Raw genomic sequence first — 19,853 nt, 5'->3', positions numbered from 1 at the left:
ATCACACCTTGAGCAGATAATGGAGCAGTACGTCACCGATGAAACAAAGTGCATTATTCAGGGTGCAGTCTTTCACATAATACACAAATAAAGGCAACATCTGGCATCTCAGGAAGATACAAATTTATTTTGGTGCAGAATTTTAAAGAAAATATATCTCCATGTGTTTTGGTCAATATTTATCCCTCCACCATCATCATTCAACAAATTATATGGTTGATACCACGGTGTTTTCTATCTTGCAGTTTTCTGTTCCCAATTTCTTTTTACTGAATGAAGATATTACTGACTGAGCAACCTTTTATTACTGATTGGTAATTACCTTCAAAATAAGTGGCAGTTTGGGAAATCTCGCCATCCGGCATCCAGGGAGAATAGGGGCTGCCAGTGTCGTGATTATGCCACTTGCATGAAAACTGATTTTAAAAATTACTATTTATCACACATCCGTTTACCATGCATAAACTTAACGACAAACTATATGTCATCTCCTTACCTTTTAAGTAACATGTACACTGATATATTTTAGAGCAAAGTATTAATGAAGCAAAAATAAATCAGATGAATGACCGTACTTACCATCACCTCGGGTGCCAAATCTTCAAAGAGGATATTGCAGCTAATTAGCAAAACACTTAACTGAAATTCACTGTTTGAACAAATTTTCTGAAAAAATATTTTTGCCAGATGCATGAAAATTCTGATTGTATGACTACTGGCTAAATAACCATTCACTGTACTTTTGCTGTGTGTCCCTATCCTACTCTCATTTTTACTTAATTTTCTCTTGCTGTATTTCTCTGTTCCCATCTCAGGAGATAGGTTAGTGATTACTTTCCATTAGAAGCTCACCACCTCTCTTTATAACTTCCTTCCACCCTGCTTCCTGGAAATAATTCATTCCATTTTCCAAGATGGTGCCTTGCCCTCTGTCATAACTGACAGAACCCTGGACTGTGTTTCACCTATTTCTCATACTTCTGTTCTCATCTACTCTCCTCCATGCCAGAGCAAGGATAGGCTACCCCTAATCCACACTTTTCTCCCACACCAACTTCGCATTCAATGGACTGGCTTTCACAATTTCCACCACCTTTAACAAGGTTCCACCATTGGTCACATCTTCACCAATTCTACCACTATTATGAAGGGGCTGTTCCCTTGGGAAACATGAAGCAGATAGGGCCTATGTTCTCTTGAGTTTAGAAGAAAAGGATGTGATTTGATTGAAGTATATATTTCTGACATGGCAGATGAGGAGTTCTGGCTACGGTACATGGAATCAGAGATCAGCCTTTTCAGGACAGAGACAAGGAAAAATGTCTGCACCCAGAAAATGGAGAATCTTTTGAATCCTCCACCCAAGAGGGCTGTGGAACCCCATTAACTGAGTATACTCAATACAGAAATCAGTATGTCTTTATATATGAAAGGAATCAAGAGCATGGAGTTTAGATAGGGAAGTAGAGCTGAGGTAGAAGATCATCATGATCTTACTGAATAGTGAACAGGCACGAGGCCAAATGGCCTGCTGCTCTTCTATTGTATGTTCTTAATATATCTAGAAGGGAGGCACAAAAAACACTTTTTTATTGGAGCAAGTAGCTGCTTGGCTGCTTGTATAATATTTTGCCAATTACAATAATTTCAAAAGGCTGCTCATACAGGGTTGAGTTCAAAGAAAAGTATTTTTGCAGGCGAAGCTTAAAACCCACATGCTCAAAGCAGCTGAGGTATTTCACATAAACAAGAACCTCCGGACTGTTATGTATGCAAACACAGAATAAATTAATGTGCAAAAGCAGATTTTCAGATCCTCTCTAGTGTGCCCTGAGGTGGAAGACTAGGCGGAATGATTCTTAACAAAACATTTTCTCTTGTTGCCGGCAACAAAGCAGGTCATATTACCATGTTGCTGTATTTTGTTAACACCTTACCAGAAATATGAGTCAAGATTAATCTTTTTAAAAACTTTCTTCCAACACATGACATATTTAGGACATTTTAGCAGTCTTAGTGCGGCGGGGACGTACTTACTTACCATCTGGAGCGGGATCCCTCGCCGGGAATCCCTGGAGAAGAGCTCCGACCGCCGGCCTACGTCATCCTGAAGCCGCGGTCTCCGGTAGGGAAGCACCGATTCGGCATTTACCTTCCAGACGAGGGCCTGTCATCTGGCCGCCCGCAGCGGTGACTGCGGAGGTTATGGGGAAATGGAGGAGGGCTGACTATACTTTGTGCCTTCCACCACAGTGAAGAATGCTGTGGTGGATGTTTGTGTTAATTTTTTATTGTCTATTGGGTGTTTTTATTTTATTGTACCGATGCTGGCAAGTTCATTTCACTGCACTTTATTGTGTATGTGATGAATAAATCTGACTGATTGATTGATCGATTGTGAAGGATATTCTTTCGTAAACTCGGTGTAGTTATGTGGTTGCAACTATAAATTTACATTTTAAGCCAGATGACTGCATCAGCGTGGCAAAGTATATCCCCAATGTACCTATTTGTGTTTGAGGTCCAGGGAATGAATCATTGTGGCCATGACCCTGTTCCCAATGACCACAGAGTGTGAAGCATAGAAAAAGTGAACAGCACTTTTGGGATATGGTCTCAAATCAGCCATGCCATTATGATCTATTTAATTAGCTACTTAGCCTGAGACCACTATTGTTATGGCGATGGGATCCAAGAAATATTAACACAGAAATGAAGGATGCACCAACATAGAAGACTTAGCGTCTATACTAAGATGCACAGGTACATTTTTATTCCACTACATGGCCAGTACGTAACCTATTAAATTAATGTCACACTGAAATTAATGACATTGGAAATCAAATTTATTCTAAAATGGATGGGAAATCCCCCAGTGCCTGCTTATTTGCAAGAGTGATGAAAATCTACCCCGTAAGAAATAAGATGAATTTTCAAAGGTCTTTATAAAAACAGACTAGGGATTGTTTCAAGAACACAAACTTATGGTTTACACATTGTTGGGACACCTCAGTTCCAACAATAGAGTCTAATCAATTCCAAATGGCTATGATGGCTGCAGATCAGTTTGAGAGCAATTAGGCGAGCAAAGCTTCATTCAAGTAAATCCAAGATACAAAGTAAGCCTGCCAGGGCATTAACAGCGCCAATGTCCAGAGCATTACCATTCAATTTGCAAGGGTTAACAGCATAATTTAAATGGTGTTAAATAGCACAAGATATCACTCTCCGCAATTATGTGATCTCCTTCAAAAGGAATGACCATTAAAGATTCTGAATTAGAGCCACAAAAGCAGGAAGAAGTCAATTATCCATCCCGTTCCTCTTTAATCAAACCTTTTTTCACATTTGTAAGGCTTACTGGTCCGATGGTTACTTTTTTTGCAGCCTTCTTAAGCAAAGGCACACATTAAGTCACCCTCCAGTTTTCAGGCACCTCACCCGTGTCTAAAAATGATTCATATATTGCAGCAAAGGCTTGTGCAATTTTCTTCTCTAGCTTCCCACAGGATATACCTGATAAGGCCCTAGAGATTTATCTAACTTCATACGTTTTAGGTCATCTAGCATCTCCCTGACTGTAATAAGGACTATCCTCAAGACATCACCATTAACTTTCCCAAGTTCCCAGTCTTCATGTCTCTCTGCAGTAGACAGAGGTAAAATATTTATTAAGGACCTTGCCCAAGTCCTACAGCTCCACACAGAGGACCACTTTGGTTGCTGAGGGCCCTTTGTCTCTCTGCCTTACCTTTTTTCCTTAATACACTCATAAAATCTCTTTGGATTCTCCTTTTCTTATCTGCCAGCTATCTCCTGTTTATGTCTGTCTCTAATGGTTATAAATAACTTCTTATACTACGGGTTGTTACAGAATCACATGTAATGCAGCAGGAAATTTCGAGCCATGATGGTATATTATGGATTTATCAAGTAATGACTATGAACAGCTTGCTTCTCACCAAATCCGTCATCCTGGAGAATACTGCACAGATCTTCTTTAAGTGTGATGGCCTCAGATGTACTCTGGTTCAGTGTAAAGTGCTCAGCAACATCAATTGCACTAGAGAAAGTTAAATTTAATTAAATGATTAATAATCACTTTTTCCATGCTCTAATATAGAAATTACATTCAACACTCCATACGCTGTTTATTGTCTAAATGTACAATCGTTATTCAAAATGAATACTGATATATTTTTCCATTTTTTAAGTCATTTGAGTCATGTTGTTTGTAGAACCAAAGCTAACCTGATAATTCTTTACTAAAATCCAATATTTTCTTTTACATTTATCCCATGTGTGATAGCATTATAATTAAGAAACATATTAAATGGAATCAGCTTCAGCAGATGAAACTTCAGCCTTGGGCTGTGGATTTGTACCTAAGATTTCCACACATAATGAGTTCCCCATTCACTGCACTATCACCAGATCACTGAAGGACCGCATCAAAGGGACTGCAGTAAACAGACTAATTCCCTTTTAGCAATATTATAGATGCTATTTGCATAATTTTCATTTCACAGAAATGTGCTGAATGTGTGTCCTGCATTGATGCCTGAGAATCAATCACTCTTCATTCAGAAGAAGTGTAATACAATGACTCGGTCATCCTTGCAGTTCTGAGCACAGTGCTACTTTTTCAGCAGAAAAAGTTAATGTCCCTTCACCAGAAATTCCAGTATTTCCCTGGAGGCAGACTTGAATGGCACAGATGAGGTAGGCAATTAATATTTTGGTATTGCCCTAATACCTGTTGCATAATCACCATCTTCCCTAATGGTGGGCTCTGATGGTGAGCTAGAGATCCAACAATGACATGTGGCAGTTGGGGGTAAACAAGACCCCTGGATCAGGTACTTATCGGAATCAACAGTGTTCCAGGGCAGTTTTTTTTTGAGGGGAAGAAGCAGGGAAGAAATAATCCACTTTTCATGATCAAGAGCGATGGTCAGCCTCCTTGTGATTGGATGAAAATTGGTCAGCTGAATGAGGTCAGAGCAAGCACAGATCAGGGTTTTAGTGAGAGGTTGAGATTGAAAAGTATTTTAATGCCAATTTTGACAGTAAAAATCTCTCAACTGCAATTATATTTAAAATGTTAAAGAAAGCTTGTAATAGTACTGCTAAAATATTGTCAGCTTTGAACATTTTCATGTCTGAATTGTAGGGTGAGGGGAAGGCTGAGACTTTGTTCCTTGGAGTGTCGGAGACTGAGTGGTGAAAGTGTATAAAATCATAGGGTGAATGCACACACCCTTTTTCCCAGGGTTGGGTAATCAAGAACTAGCGGGCATAGGTTTTATGTGAGAGGGGGAAGATTTAAAACAAACACGAGTGGCAGCTATTTCTGCACAAAGGGAGGGAAGTATGTGTTAGCCAGAGGAAGACAAAGGCAAATACTTCAATGACATTTTAAATAAATTTGGACATGTACATGAATAGGAAAGTGCAAATGGAACCAGCCTGGATGGGCAACTTGTTTGGCAAGGACAAGTTGTTCCAAAGGCCCTGTTTCCCTACTATACAATTCTATAACTCCACAATATATGCAGTGAATTAAATGAAGTAATGAAACGAGATAAGCATGATGGGTACCAAACTGCAAATGTAAAACAATCAAACAATGGCTGACAATATTGGCAGCATATCACCGTAATGGGAATAAATAAAGAAACAAAGCAGCCAATTTCTTCAATGTAGAAAGTTCACCTAAGAAGTAGAAAAATATCCACAGCACCAGAGGCAGGTTGCTGAATAATTTTAATGGGCTTAGAAATGATTTTAATCTTAATTGAGCAGCATGGTGGCAAAAATATCATCAATAAGATAAAAAAGGGCCAAGAATTATTCCTATACTTCAATACAGAATCAGATCAAGACATTCTATTGTAACTAGAGATAAGTAACATGCTTCTTCGCTTGCCTTTCCACATTGTTATTTTGTAAAACTGAATGTTACAAACATGATTTAAATAGCAAAATAGTTAAACCAAATATTTTCTTGTATTTAAAACAGAACTGTGAAGCACATTGTCAGCAGCTGTAACAAATAGTTATTTTGTTAAAACAATGTTTATTACCACTAAACCAAGCACCTTTAAGGGCACATATTTGGATGAGCAAAACAGCAGCATGTAAGCAGAGAGAAAACACAATTTTGTCCATCAATGTACAAAGTTCAGGGACTCACTCCACATCTGGCAGCTGAATAGAAAAATCATGAAACTCCTCAGGCAAAGTAATGGCATTAAATGTGGCTTCAAGGTTTTCTTCAGCAAGATCCACAATATCTGCAACAACGAAATCACAACCAATTACGATTTTACAATGTTACAGAGCTTATAGGTTAATGTTATTTACTTTACTGCAATTCCAAACAATGATCAAGAAAATTACAGCAACAAAAACAGCAATTTGATTTCTCACCATCAATGGTGACTGCAAATTGAAAAATTCTATTTGTTATAGTGATTTTACTGCTTCAGAATATCAATCTGGGATTGTATTTTTTCCCAAGATTATTAACAGAAAGAGAAAATGACCACTGCACAAAAGAGCATTAAACCCATTGACTGCTTATTGCTTATTTGCAAGAGTAATCTGGCCAGTGCTTCTCCTCTGCCCATCCACCCTTGCCCTGAAAATTCATCCTCATTGAATGATTTAAATGAATCTATCTTCATTATTTATTATCAGTCAAAGTGCATTCCAGATCCAAACCTTTGTTTACAAAATAACTTTCTCTTCATGGCACAATTGGTCCTATTAACTATCACCCTAATGCTGTCCCTCGTTCTTGAACTTTCCACCAATGGAATCTGTTTCTATTTGTAATATTACATTGCTTCTATAAGATCTTCTTACCCCCTCCTCACGGCGTTCAATCCCAAAGCCTGCATTATGTTCAACCTTTTGTATACTCTTAACAGAAGAGATGGATATGAATCTTGGATACATCCAATCATTGTCTCAAGGATGGGAGCTTTCGCCAATCAGACCGGAACCAATGGAACCAGTCCTGGAATAGCTCAAATTCCAACAATAATTGCTAGTGTATTGACCCTATCTATGTGTAGAACAGGGCGAGTTCTGTCCAAAGCAAGTAGTAGTTTTATTTCATTGGGACTAAGACACATATGAACACACAGAACCTTCAGAAATGACTGGCTGCTTCTGGCACAGAATCCTTTACAAGACACAACAGTCATTATTTCATAAGATAAGGGCTTACACAGTGACTGTAGGAGAGTTCTACAGTTGTAGACCTACTGATGTTGTAGGCATTCATCACTCGCGTTATACCCAATTCATGTTATGAAATCATGGTTTAGAGCAAAACTATCTGTATCCAGATTCGTAATTTTCCTTGTAATCCCCAATACCATACTGCTTCAAGTTGGTGGACTGATCCATATTCAAGGATTCATAGGCTGACCTAAGTATGACACTGCTGTCACAGACTTCACCACTAATTGTGAAGAGAACTGCATACCAAACAAGTCAATCTGAAGGTTTTTACTGAATGAACCATGAGATCTACTTCCTAGTGAAGTCCAAGTCTGAGGCGTTCCAGATAGGGATCATGACCTGTTCAGGAAATCTGGATACAACCTTTGCAGAGCAAAGCAAAGGTTGTGGAATGACATCAACTGCCCTTACAGACTCAGATGTGCCTGTATCCATGGCCACCATCGCAGACGTCTGATCAGCCTTACTGAGTGTGAACCCATGGAAAGTGACTGACCCAGATGGATCCCTCTCCGTATCCTCAAAACCTGTGGACTAGGCAGCAGAAGTATTTGTGGACATCCTCAACCTCACCCTACTCCAATCTGACGTTCTCGCCTACTTTGAGAAAACCATTATCATACCAGTGTCAAAGAAAAACAAGGTAGTGTGCCTTCCAGTGACTCTGGTATCCACCAATGTGAAATGCTTTGAGAGGCTGGTCATGGTGCACATCAACTTCCTCCCAGATACCCTTGATCCACTGCAGTTCTACATTATTTCCAAATTTATCCGGTAAAATTAAATAACATAAGTTTGTAACCCAGACAACAAAAAGATAATGGCATGACAACTTATGGCAATGAAAACAGAGTGGAAAAAAACTACTGTAATAACTGAATTACTTATAGTTAGCAAAATTGTAATAAAATAACTCTCCAAAAATGCAAACATTTTGGTATGTTCTAAAGATCAGTGACATTGACACATTGCCCAACAGAAAAAAATCAATGGTCTAAGGAAATTATGAAAACTTCTTAGTTCAAATAACAACTAAATCTATGAAGATATTACGAGGATGAACCAAAACAAGGATAAGGAATATATCTGTGAAAGATAGATAACGTCCTGTGGCCATATCTGTATCCATGAAATCTTGCAATAATCAAAAGATGTAATTTTACACGAATCAAAACATTTGTCCAAAGTTCCAGTGACTGGACTATACCTGGACGAAAAGCAATCCTTATTTTTGTGAATGCCTCATTGCAGTCTGCCAGGAGATACTTTGCCTTTCGATTGTAAATCCGCACCACTCCTAGAAGCAGGTGGCCTGAAGTTCTCAGTGCAATTTTAACCTAAGAGGGAGCACAAATATGAAACTAGTTGTCCTGTGTCGTGAATAAAGTTCTAAATTATTATCCCACCTAGACTCATGTACCATAGATTGCTATCCATATTTGAGACTAATTTTGATCTAGTTTATGCTGCTGCCTCAATAGCTCAAGGAATCTGAGTTCAATCCTGACCGTGGGCGCCGGCTCTACAAAGATTAGTTTTTTTTAGCTGCATGGGTTATCTCTGATATGCCCCCCTCATTCCAAACACATGGTGGCAATTTGAGTTCTGTAAATATTGGCTTAGTGTAGGTTAATGGCAAAAGGTGAAGATGGTGGGCATGTGCAGAAGATAATGTTGCTGGTGTACAGGAAAATAAAGAGAGGGAGTATTGAAACTAAAATATCGCTCACCTTGTAACTATCATTAGCCAATGACTTCCTCTATATACATATATATATACATATAAAAAAATATATACCAGCTAGCAATAGCACAAAAATAAGTCTCCATCAATGTTTAAAGAAACTTTTGTCCTCTTTGTGTCCAAATGAAAGTGTACTAAATATTAACAATATTTTCCTTTAAAAATGGTCCATTCAATACCAAGGGAGTTGATGCCTATGGTAGAGTCCCTATCATTAAACCTAACTGTGATAAATCATTTCAAAATATAATTGGGATGTAACTTATCTTTATGGTCCATCAACTCCCTTGATAAAAAAAATCAAATGATTTGTCTAATCTTTTACCATTGCTCCTCTCCAAAAAGACTTCTCACAGTAAAATTTTAACTAGCTGTGACACAATACACATGGGATAACGATAACACAGCTAGTGGAGCTGCTGCTTCACATTTCTTGTGAACCAGGTTCAGCCCTGACCTCCAGTGCTGTCTGCATGAAATTTGCATGTCCTTTCTGCCACTGTATGAATTTCCTTCAGGGGCTCCTGTTTCTACCCACATAATAAAATTGTGCAGGTGGGTTGGCCATTATAAATTACCCCTAGCAGGTAGGTGAACTGTAGAATTTGTGGGAAGTTGATATGAAAGTGGGATGAATAAAAATAGGATGTGTAAATGGGTGCATGATAGTCAGTGGGGATTTGCCATAAAGTAGATCAAAAACTATTAATATATAAAACCCTAAACTCCTGCAAGTGGACGAACTCCTTGATCCTCAGCTCATTGTTGTTTGGACCAGATTAAATTCCTGTTTCAGATATTTTCCATATAGAAAAATATTGAGGTCACAAGGAAGGGCATTGAGCAATATATTTGGGATGGGCTTTTTACAATAAGGTAAAAATCGAAGCATAGATGAAACTGTGGCCAAAGAACTGGTGCATAAGGGAGGGCTTTTGGTACTTCGATCATTGATATTGTCTTTGAAGGCAGGGACTTGTAGAAGTAGGATGGGTTAGATCTAAATAGGAAGGGGACCGATGTCAAGACACCAATCTCTCCCTCAATGTCAGAATATCAAAGGAGCTAGGCATCAATTTTAGTAACCCGTCAACATCAATTGTGCTAAAGTTCCATGGTGTAAATATCAACAGCAATTTGTCTTGATCCATCTGCATTGAAGCTAGTCAAGAAAGCCCAGCAATGTTTATTACTTCCTCAGGAAATTTGTGTCTCCAATTACATTAATTTCTACAGATGCATCATAGAAGGCATCCTATCAGGATGCATCACAACTTGGTTTAGCAACTAGAGTCTGAAGAAGGGTTTCGGCCCGAAACGTCACCTATTTCCTTCGCTCCATAGATGCTGCTGCACCCGCTGAGTTCCCCCAGCAATTTTGTGTACCTTTGGTTTAGCAACTGTTCTACCCAGACCACAAGAAAATGCAGAAAGATGTAGATGCAGTCCAGTCCATTACAAAAACCAGCCCCTCGCTCATCGACTCTGCGCTTCACAGTGCCTCGGGAAAGCAACCAACATAAACAAGGACCGCTCACTCCACGATCATTTCTTCTTCTTTCCTCCCCCATTGGGCAAAAGATATAAAAGCTTGTAAGCAGGTACCGCCAAATTTAGGAACAACTCCCTTCCCCGTTGTTATCTGACTCTTGAATGAGCATCTCATAAACTTCTCCGTCTCCAAATCTACCTCGGTTTGTGTCATGCACATTTTATCTGCAGCTGTAACACTATATTCTGCTTATGTTTTCCTTTTCTGTTTCCTTATGTATGATTTAATTGTACTCATGTATGGCATGTTTTAATTGCATAGTATGCAAAACAAAGTTTTTGATTGTATCTCAGTACCCATGACAATAATGAAATAATATCAATATTCAGGGAGGTTTTCTTGTAAAACTAGGAGGGTAACAGGAGCAGTGTTGCAGGTAGAGAGATTGACCTGAAGAATCAAGGATAAATCAAGCAAGTTCAGTTGGCAGAGCCGACAGAGGCAGGTTAGGGAGTATAGCAGGGCTGGCAGGTTTAACTGCATTTACTTTAATGCAATGAGCCTCATTGATAAATCAGATGAACTTAGATTATGTGTTAATGTGCGGGGATCGCTGGTTGGTACGGACTTGGTGGGCCGAAGGGCCTGTTTCTGCGCTGTATCTCTAAACTAAACAATGGATCTATGCTGTATGACTCTGAATAATTAGTGTAGATGGTCATAGCAATTTATTCTTTAAATATTTCATTCCATTATGAATAGAAATATTCAAATTGGATGTGAACATTAAACCACCAAGCATGAGCAGTTCCAATTTTTCATTCAGATATGACCTGACAAAGGTGCAACGATTTTGAAAAGTCGTGTGAATTATAATCTACAAAGTACTGCAGATCACATATTTATTACATTGTGCTTTGTTAAAAGTAATGTTCAATTATTATTACATTCAAAATATTAAGCAATTTGTTACTGATTTGTTGTGTTGTACAAATATTAGAACCATCTTGTTAAATAAACATTTAGTTGCTTTACCTTGGGTGAAATAATGCTTTCAACAGTAGCCTCCAGGTTACACTCAAAAACATGAGCTTTTGTCAGCTTTTTATCCCAATGGGCAGCCAGCCAAATTTTTGCTAGTGGCCCACGTTTGCTCAGAAATAAGGAGGCATAGAACATTGCTGCAGCTGCAAGAATCACGAGCAAGAGAAAATGTTGCTGAAGAAGAAAAATTAGAAATAACCATTGAAGAATAATGGATCACATTAGTAACAAGACAGCAAGGTGCAAGCGTGCTAGCAAACAGCCATATCGCATGCATAGCTCCTTAATTTCTTTTTTACCATTGACATGCATGATGTATAAACTCAGAAACAATTCAAATCCCAAATATGTTTGCAATGTTTAGAAATTTAGAAATCCTGAAAAATTCTGTCTGAAAAAATGGTTATATAGTTAACAAGGAGGAAAGCAAATAGACCGCAGGATATAGATGTTCCCTGGTCATTCGGGCAGAAATAGGGCGTGGAATGTAATCCAGAAGCACCTATAACCAGAGGCCATAGTTTTAAGGTAAGGAATATGGAGCAGATTTCAGAATTTATTTTACATGCAATGTGCTAGGAATTTAAAATGCACTGTCTGAGAGGGTGTAAAGGCAGTGATTCTCACATTAAAAACGTACTAGACTAAGTGGGACCCATTGTCACACGGGAGGTCTAGTCCTCCCCAACGCAATATTCCACCACTCACCTGTTCCCCCAAAGCAATGTTCCACCACTCTGGGGAGGGGGTGTGGGGGAGGGGGGGTGGGGAAGGGGGGATGGGGGAGGGGGGGTGGGGGAGGGGAGGTGTGCAGGAGGGGGGGATATGGGGGGGGGGGGGGTTTGGGGGAGGGGGGTGTGGGGGGGAGGGGTGGGGAAGGGGAGGGGGGGGGTTTGGGGGCTGTGGGGGAGGGGGGGTGTGGGTGAGGGTAAGGGGGAACCTTCAAAACCTTCACAACATTTGTACTATTTTACCGATCGGAACAAAACTTGTTTGACTTGCAGCAGAGGAGAATGGTAAGGTGGCGAAAAATCGTAGCGCTATGGGGGATCGTTTTTGCGCAAATGATAGAGAAAGCTTGGGAACAGGGTCCCCAGTATATCAGAGGTAGCACAACAATGGCACCACTATGCCAGAGGGAGACAGTGAAGTACCAGGCCCCACTGGATCAGATAAAGAGAACAGCAGACCTGATCAGGGTTCGAGATTAACGGTTGCCAATGGCCACCTAAAGTCCCGTCGGGCAACTTAAAAGCCGTATCATTTGCCCGGCTTGGCAAGCACCCGGAACACCTGCCGTTCAACTCTGAGCAGGCCCCCCTTTCTATCTCTCTCTGTCACTCTCCGTCTCCACCCGTTATCCGTGTCCAGGCCGCCGGGTCTCCGCTCTCTGCCCGCTCCTCATCCACCGGCACGGCCGGCCGCCTTGCATATGCGCACTGCCAAGGCCTGCACATCCTCCCCCTGCACATGCACACAACCACAGCCAACACATCATCGGCTGCACTGCACATGCGCACTGCCACGGCAACTGGTCGGCGTCGGGCACGTTTTCCCTCCCTTTGCATTGTGGGAGATCTGGCCGCTATTGCTGTCCCGTCGCAGAATCACTCCCTAGAGCTGGAGTAACTCTTGCTTCTTGATTTCCTGGTCCTCCAAAAATATTCCAAATGGAATTTAAACTTGGAAAGGGTCCACCACCAAACTCTGAACAATAACAGCCTATTGCATTTTATTTGTTTATTTATTGTGTGTATATATGTGGTCCATGGTATATAGACACACTGAACTTTTATCTCCTGTTCTGTATTATGTTTACATATTCTGTTGTGCTGCAGCAAGCAAGAATTTCATTGTCCTATCTGGGACACATGACAATAAAACTCTATTGACTTGGACTTAAGCAAAAAAGGGTTCTTGGAGAAAAAAGAGCGACCTTAAATTTAGTTGCGTCTGGTTGGGTAACTATGGTAGGGTGAAGACTATTCCATGCTTTAATTGTGCGGGAGAACTCCATGGAACAGCCAGCATCTCTGGATAGAAGAAATTGGGTGACGTTTCGGGTAGAGACCTTTCTTTAGACTCCCTCTGATTTTAGTGTTTTTAGTTTAATTTAAAAATACAGCTTGGAAACAGGCCCTTCGTCCCACCGAGTCCACGACGACCACCCGTACACTAGTTCTATCCTACATATTATCGATGTGTCAAGAGTGTTTTATTCTCTCACGTCCCAGTTAGAACAATGAAATCTTTACTTGTATCAGAACAACAGAATATGTAAACATAGTACTCTGTAAACAATGTTATAAACGATAAAACAAAACAGTGTATATTTATATATGAATATATAACTATATTTACATATATATAATATATATATATATCAAGTCGTCAAGTCAAGTTTATTCGTCACATACACATACGAGATGTGCAGTGAAATGAAAAGTGGCAATGCTCGCGGACTTTGTGTCTGCTGATGTCGAGTTCTTACGAGATAATAGGCCGTTTGTTGTTCACCTCCAATTGAACATAATGGAGTAGCGATGTTACAATACTTACCTTCAGCGGCGCTGCAGTTCTGCCACTGGTCGTGTGCGCGACTTTGGCGCCATTGAGGGGGAGGGGGCGGGATTAAAATGCCGTTTTATCCTGCCTGTCCGAGATGGATTTCCTCGGGCTGCCAGCTGATGCAGAAAAATCGTTCCGACATCCGTTTTCAGAAGTTTAAAAAAAAAATCACGGGACAATTTAATCGGGTGGGGTAAAATTAAAAAGCTACTTTTAACACCCTCAACGCCTACAATGGGACGGATCTCACGTAGGGGACAAAACATAATGTAAGTCGTCTATTTTACATATAAACATGCTTCTTAGGATTACTTCAGTCCAAATTTAATTGGCGAAAATGTGATTTTGGCCCCATACGAACCGGCAGTGTTTTTCCTGCCGATATGGGGTTCAAATTCACCGCAACCGCAACGTTCCAATTGATCGCGTTCCACAAAAACGCACTCGCAACATTGATTTAAATGCCCATTAATTTACGGGAATTAAACATTAAATTCCTTCCATTTGGCCTATAAATTCATGACAATGAGATTTTAAAATCATGTTATATTGTGAATTCTTGTGTGAATGTTATTTGGACACTTAGGCTATTTAAAAATGTTAACCTTTTCTTAAGAAATGGATAGATGTTTAGATCTAGTAATTGAATTTTGTAATTAGCTACAATTAGGTAACTAATTATATACTTTAATTTCAGGTCATCCAAGTAAGATTGTTTCATATTTGTTTCAGAATGCTTCAATCTAAAATAACTGAAAATTTCATTCAGTTCTCTTAATTTTTAAGAAAGTTATGGGCTTTTGACTGTCCTCCATCACAGCTTTTGAGATAAGTCAATGGAAAAGCAATAGGGAACAAGATGCAAATTTCAGAATATGAAAATGGCCATAACATTTTTAATACTGAAGATATAAAAGTGAATTAGGTGTCAAATTAAACTTCTTGTTATGCTTTATCTGATGGGATAAATTGCAGGCTTGATTTTTAAAATCTCAAATTTTGTACCATTGCTAAATGGAGCAGTCAGTGGAGCATCACTCTTGCAGCATGTACGGGCTTGCTGTACACTTATATTTGTTTGCAACGCAAAATATTTTGGGTTTGGATTATTTTTTCGCATTTTCTTCTGCTGCGAGTCCACCCGCGAGGTCCGGGTGGGGGAGAATCATTTTGCATCTTCAGCCGGCATGCAAATCGGAATGCAAAAAGCGGCAGAGAAGTGCATCTTTGCAGGAAAGAGAACAAGGGACCTGATGCGAGCTTTCCCTGGAAATACATGAGAGGAAAAGCGCCCGAAGTGAAAGATTGCACCCAGCCTGCCGGCTCCCTTCGGCTCGACGCCACGTTTGACGGCAATTCGCTCAAGGAGGTTCACTCGGGTGTTTACACTCGTTGCATTTAACGCAATACACAGGGACCCGGGTGCATTCAACGCAATGCATATCCACCCAGTAGCATTGATCGACGCGTAGCGTCCGTTACCGGGATATCGGTGCCCGGTGAGGGGAGGAAGGAGGCGACTCCGCGCTTTCGGATGCACACCCCCTCCCCCCCGCCCGCGCACACGATGCCACAGAACCCGGCGGCGATGGCGGGCCGCACCGTGCGACGACAGCAGCCGATCACTTACATACTCGCTGGCGCTCCCTCCACCCAGAGGCTACGCCCGCCGCAAGCTGAGCGCGCACTGACGTCGGCCTGGTCTCGAGCGGGGCGGGGCGCAGGGAGCACGCGGGGCGGCGGTTGGAGAAGCGGCACGAGGCGCTTCCCGCCAAAACGGCTCTATCCCGCCAAAAACATCCTACTTTCCCTTACAAACTGGTTGTCCCTCCCACCAAAACCACCACTCCCGTCAAAAGTAGTCCTCCCTCCCGCTAAAACCACCACTCCCGTCAAAACTGGTCGTTCCCCCTGCCAAAACCACAATCCCCGTTAAAAGTTATCCCCCCCCTCCCCCAAAAACATTCCTCCCTCGCACCAAACTTAGTCCCTCTCGGCAAAAACACTACTCCCGCCAAAACAGCCTCTCACATCACAATTGGCCCAGTCCTGCGAAAATCAACTCTTCCCCCCAAAACCAGTCTTCCAAACCAGATCTATCCCTCCTGCCAAAACTAGTCCTCCAATCCGGATCCCTGTCTTCTGCCAGCACCATCCCTGTGCAAACCAGATCGCCTTTCATCCAAAAACCAACCTTTAAAGTTTAAGATGAGAAGAACCTATGGGGCAACCTTTCGTCACAGGCGGGTGGGGAACGAGCTGCCAAAGAGGTAGTTGAGGCAGGTACTACAACAGCATTTAAGAGACATTTGAACAGATACATGGATAGAAACGATTTAGAGATATATGGGCTAAATATATGCAAATGGGATTACCTTTGATGGAACATCGTGTTCGAGGTGGACAAGTTGGGCCAAAGATCTGTTTCCATGCTGTATAACTCTACAGCAGCTGGGTCAGGAGGCTAAATGTGCTACAGGTGGTTAGTTTACACTTTGGTCTAGAACAGGCCTGGCCATAATAGGCGAATACAGGTGAGTGGGGGTGGGGGGGGGGTTGATTGGCAGATGATGAAGTAAGTGAGAAAGGCCCATGAAGGCTTGCGGCCCATGAAGGCTATGAAGGAACAGCCCTCGAGGAAGTACCGAAGTGCCGCACTGCGAGGTGTAAGGCGAGCAGCTCCTGGTCGAAAGCGCTGTAGCGCTGTTCCGCAGCACTCAGGTGATGGCTAAAGGCAAGAGGCTGCCAACGGCCGTTAACCGACTATTCCAAAACACCGCCGACCGCAGAGTCCGAGGCATCCACGGTAAGGACTGTGGGGGTGTCAACCAATGGAAGCAGGAGCATAGTCGCCCGAGCCAAGGCCTCCTTCGCACTTCAAACGTTGCCGTGACGACAGTGCCCTCTGTATCTCAGTTTCCTTGCCTGTCAGCAACTGGAAAAGCGGCCGCAAACGTTTGCTGGAATGAACCGGTGGTAAAATGTGACCATCCCTACGAATTCCCGGAGGCCGTGTACTGTAGCAGGCTACGGGAACTGGCGGATTGCCTAAACCCTGTCCGGAAGAGGCACTGCTCCGTGCCGAGTCACCCGATGCTCCAGGAAGTTGATGGCCCGGAGGCCGAACTGGCACTTGCCAGGGTTAATTACGAGGCCATGGTCACTGAGGCGCTGGAAAAGTAGATGCAGGTGCAGTGTTCCACTCGCGACTTGGCTCAAGGATGTCGGCCAAGTAGGCAAACAGGAAGTCGAGCACGCACCCCAGGGTGTCCATCAGGTGCTGAAAGGCCTGTGCGGTGTTCTTAAAGCCAAAGGGCATCCGCAGGAACTCGAACAACCCGAACAGGGTTATAATTGCCGTCTTGGGGACATCCTCCGGTCGCACGGGGATCTGGTGATATCCCCGGAGTAGGTCGATCTTGGAGAAGAACCTAGCCCTGGCCAGATGGGCTGAGAAGTCCTGTATGTGGGGAATGGGGTAACGGTCAGTGGTCGTGGCCTCGTTAAGGCGGCGGTAGTCCCCACACGGCCTCCTGCCGCCGGACACCTTTGGCGCCATGTGCAGCGGGACAAGAGTATTGTAGCTATAAAGGAAGATTGGGTGCACTCGGCTTGTTTCGTACAGAATACAGACAGCTGAGAAGAGATTACATAAAAATTAAAACATCATAAAAACATGCTGTAAATATTGAGCAAGGTTCGTTGAGGAAGACTTAGATGTTTCAGTTTGATGACCTTTAATTTGAATTAATCATGTATCCTAACTTTTAATTCTGTTTTGTTGTGTATGCTGACTGTTCGAGCACTTTGATTTATTTCAGATATTCTGTACCTACTATAGTTGTTTTTGGAGATTTAATGGAGCGAGGATAATTATGAGGGAGATGCAAAGAACTGCAGATGCTGGTTTACAAATAAAAAGAAGCGCCAAAGAAACTCAGTGGATCAGACTACATCTCTGGAGAACATGGACAGGTGACATTTCGGGTTGGGACCCTTCTTCAAACAGATTGTCGGAGGGGGAAGAAAAGAGATGGGGCTGGACTAAGCCTGCTTAGTGATAGGTGGGGGGGGGGGGGGGGGGTGATTGACAGATGGGTTGATAAAGGCTGGAGATGAAAATGAGACAAAAAGGGTGTCAGATAAGGAGAGAAGTGGAGTGCAATGTCAAGCCAGAGGGACAGATGTAGGTGGAAGGGGACGGGTGGAAGCAGAAAGGAGTTCCAATGTTCATAGTGTTGGGATGTAAGGTGCCCAAGAAGAATATGAGGTGCTGTTTCTCTAGTTTGCCCGTAACCTTACTCTGGCAATGGACATAGAAACATAGAAACATAGAAATTAGGTGCAGGAGTAGGCCATTCGGCCCTTCGAGCCTGCACCGCCATTCAATATGATCATGGCTGATCATCCAACTCAGTATCCCGTACCTGCCTTCTCTCCATACCCTCTGATCCCCTTAGCCACAAGGGCCACATCTAACTAATGGAGGAGCCATCTTGGTGAACGGCTGCTAGCCAGCAGCCGTCCGTTTTAATTCGTTTTTTTTAATAGTTTTTAGTGAGTCCTGTTTTTCGTTTGTTGGGGATATGGACATTTTAATGTGGGGGGGTAGGTCTCAACTTTATTTCTAGGTCCCTACCTGGTCGGTGAGGCAGCTTCTTCTCCGGGCTGCCCGTCGATCCGTCCTCGTGGCCTACCTGCGGGCTTGGAGCGCCGTTTCCTGGCGGGAACCGCCCAGCACCTCGGCCTCGGCGGCGGCACAGCATCGGAGCGCTGGAGCGGAGCGGAGTGGAGCGGGCGATCCCTTGCCTGGGGCGACGCGCTGGAGCTCTGGCGAGCTGGACCGCCGAGAGCAACAACTCCGGGCTGCGGGTTTGCGGAGCGTAGAGGCGGCGCCGACTTCAACAACGGGAGCCTGGGAGCTCCAAACCGGCGCGGCCTTGTCGGCTTCGGCAGCCGCGGGCTCCAACCAGGAAGCGGCCGTTCCAGGTGGCCCAGCCGCCGAGAGGACTCTCCCGACGCCGGGGCAAGACCACCTGGTGAGAACGGCCAGGGACATCGGGCCTCCGTAGAGGCAATTGCGGTGGCCTCAATAGGCCTGACTTTGGGGTGAACATGGGGTGGGGACTGGACATTGTGCCTTCCTCCACAGTGCTATCCACTGTGGGGGGATGATTTTTTTTGTCTATTTGTAGTCCTGTAGGTCTGTGTCCAAGATGGCTGCCGTGAAGAGAGAGTGGACGCTGGCACGATTTGGTTGCCGCTGCTCCCTCTTCACACTGTGTTTTTGATTTTCTGTTTTTGGATTGAATCCTGTTTTTAATTTGTGTCTCTGTGATGTCCTTATTGTTATATTCCGATTATATGTTTACTATGTAAGGTGTCCTTGAGATTTTGTATGAAAGGCGCCCATTAAATATAAAATTTATTATTATTATTATTAACTCCCTCTTAAATATAGCCAATGAACTGGCCTCGACTACCCTCTGTGGCAGGGAGTTCCAGAGATTCACCACTCTCTGTGTGAAAAAAGTTCTTCTCATCTCGGTTTTAAAGGATTTCCCCCTTATCATTAAGCTGTGACCCCTTGTCCTGGACTTCCCCAACATCGGGAGCAATCTTCCTGCATCTAGCCTGTCCAACCCCTTAAGAATTTTGTAAGTTTCTATAAGATCCCCTCTCAATCTCCTAAATTCTAGAGAGTATAAACCAAGTCTATCCAGTCTTTCTTCATAAGACAGTCCTGACATC

This window comes from Amblyraja radiata, chromosome 23 (assembly GCF_010909765.2).
Source record: "Amblyraja radiata isolate CabotCenter1 chromosome 23, sAmbRad1.1.pri, whole genome shotgun sequence".
NCBI lineage: Eukaryota > Metazoa > Chordata > Chondrichthyes > Rajiformes > Rajidae > Amblyraja > Amblyraja radiata.
Note: the sequence above shows the minus strand (reverse complement) of the source record.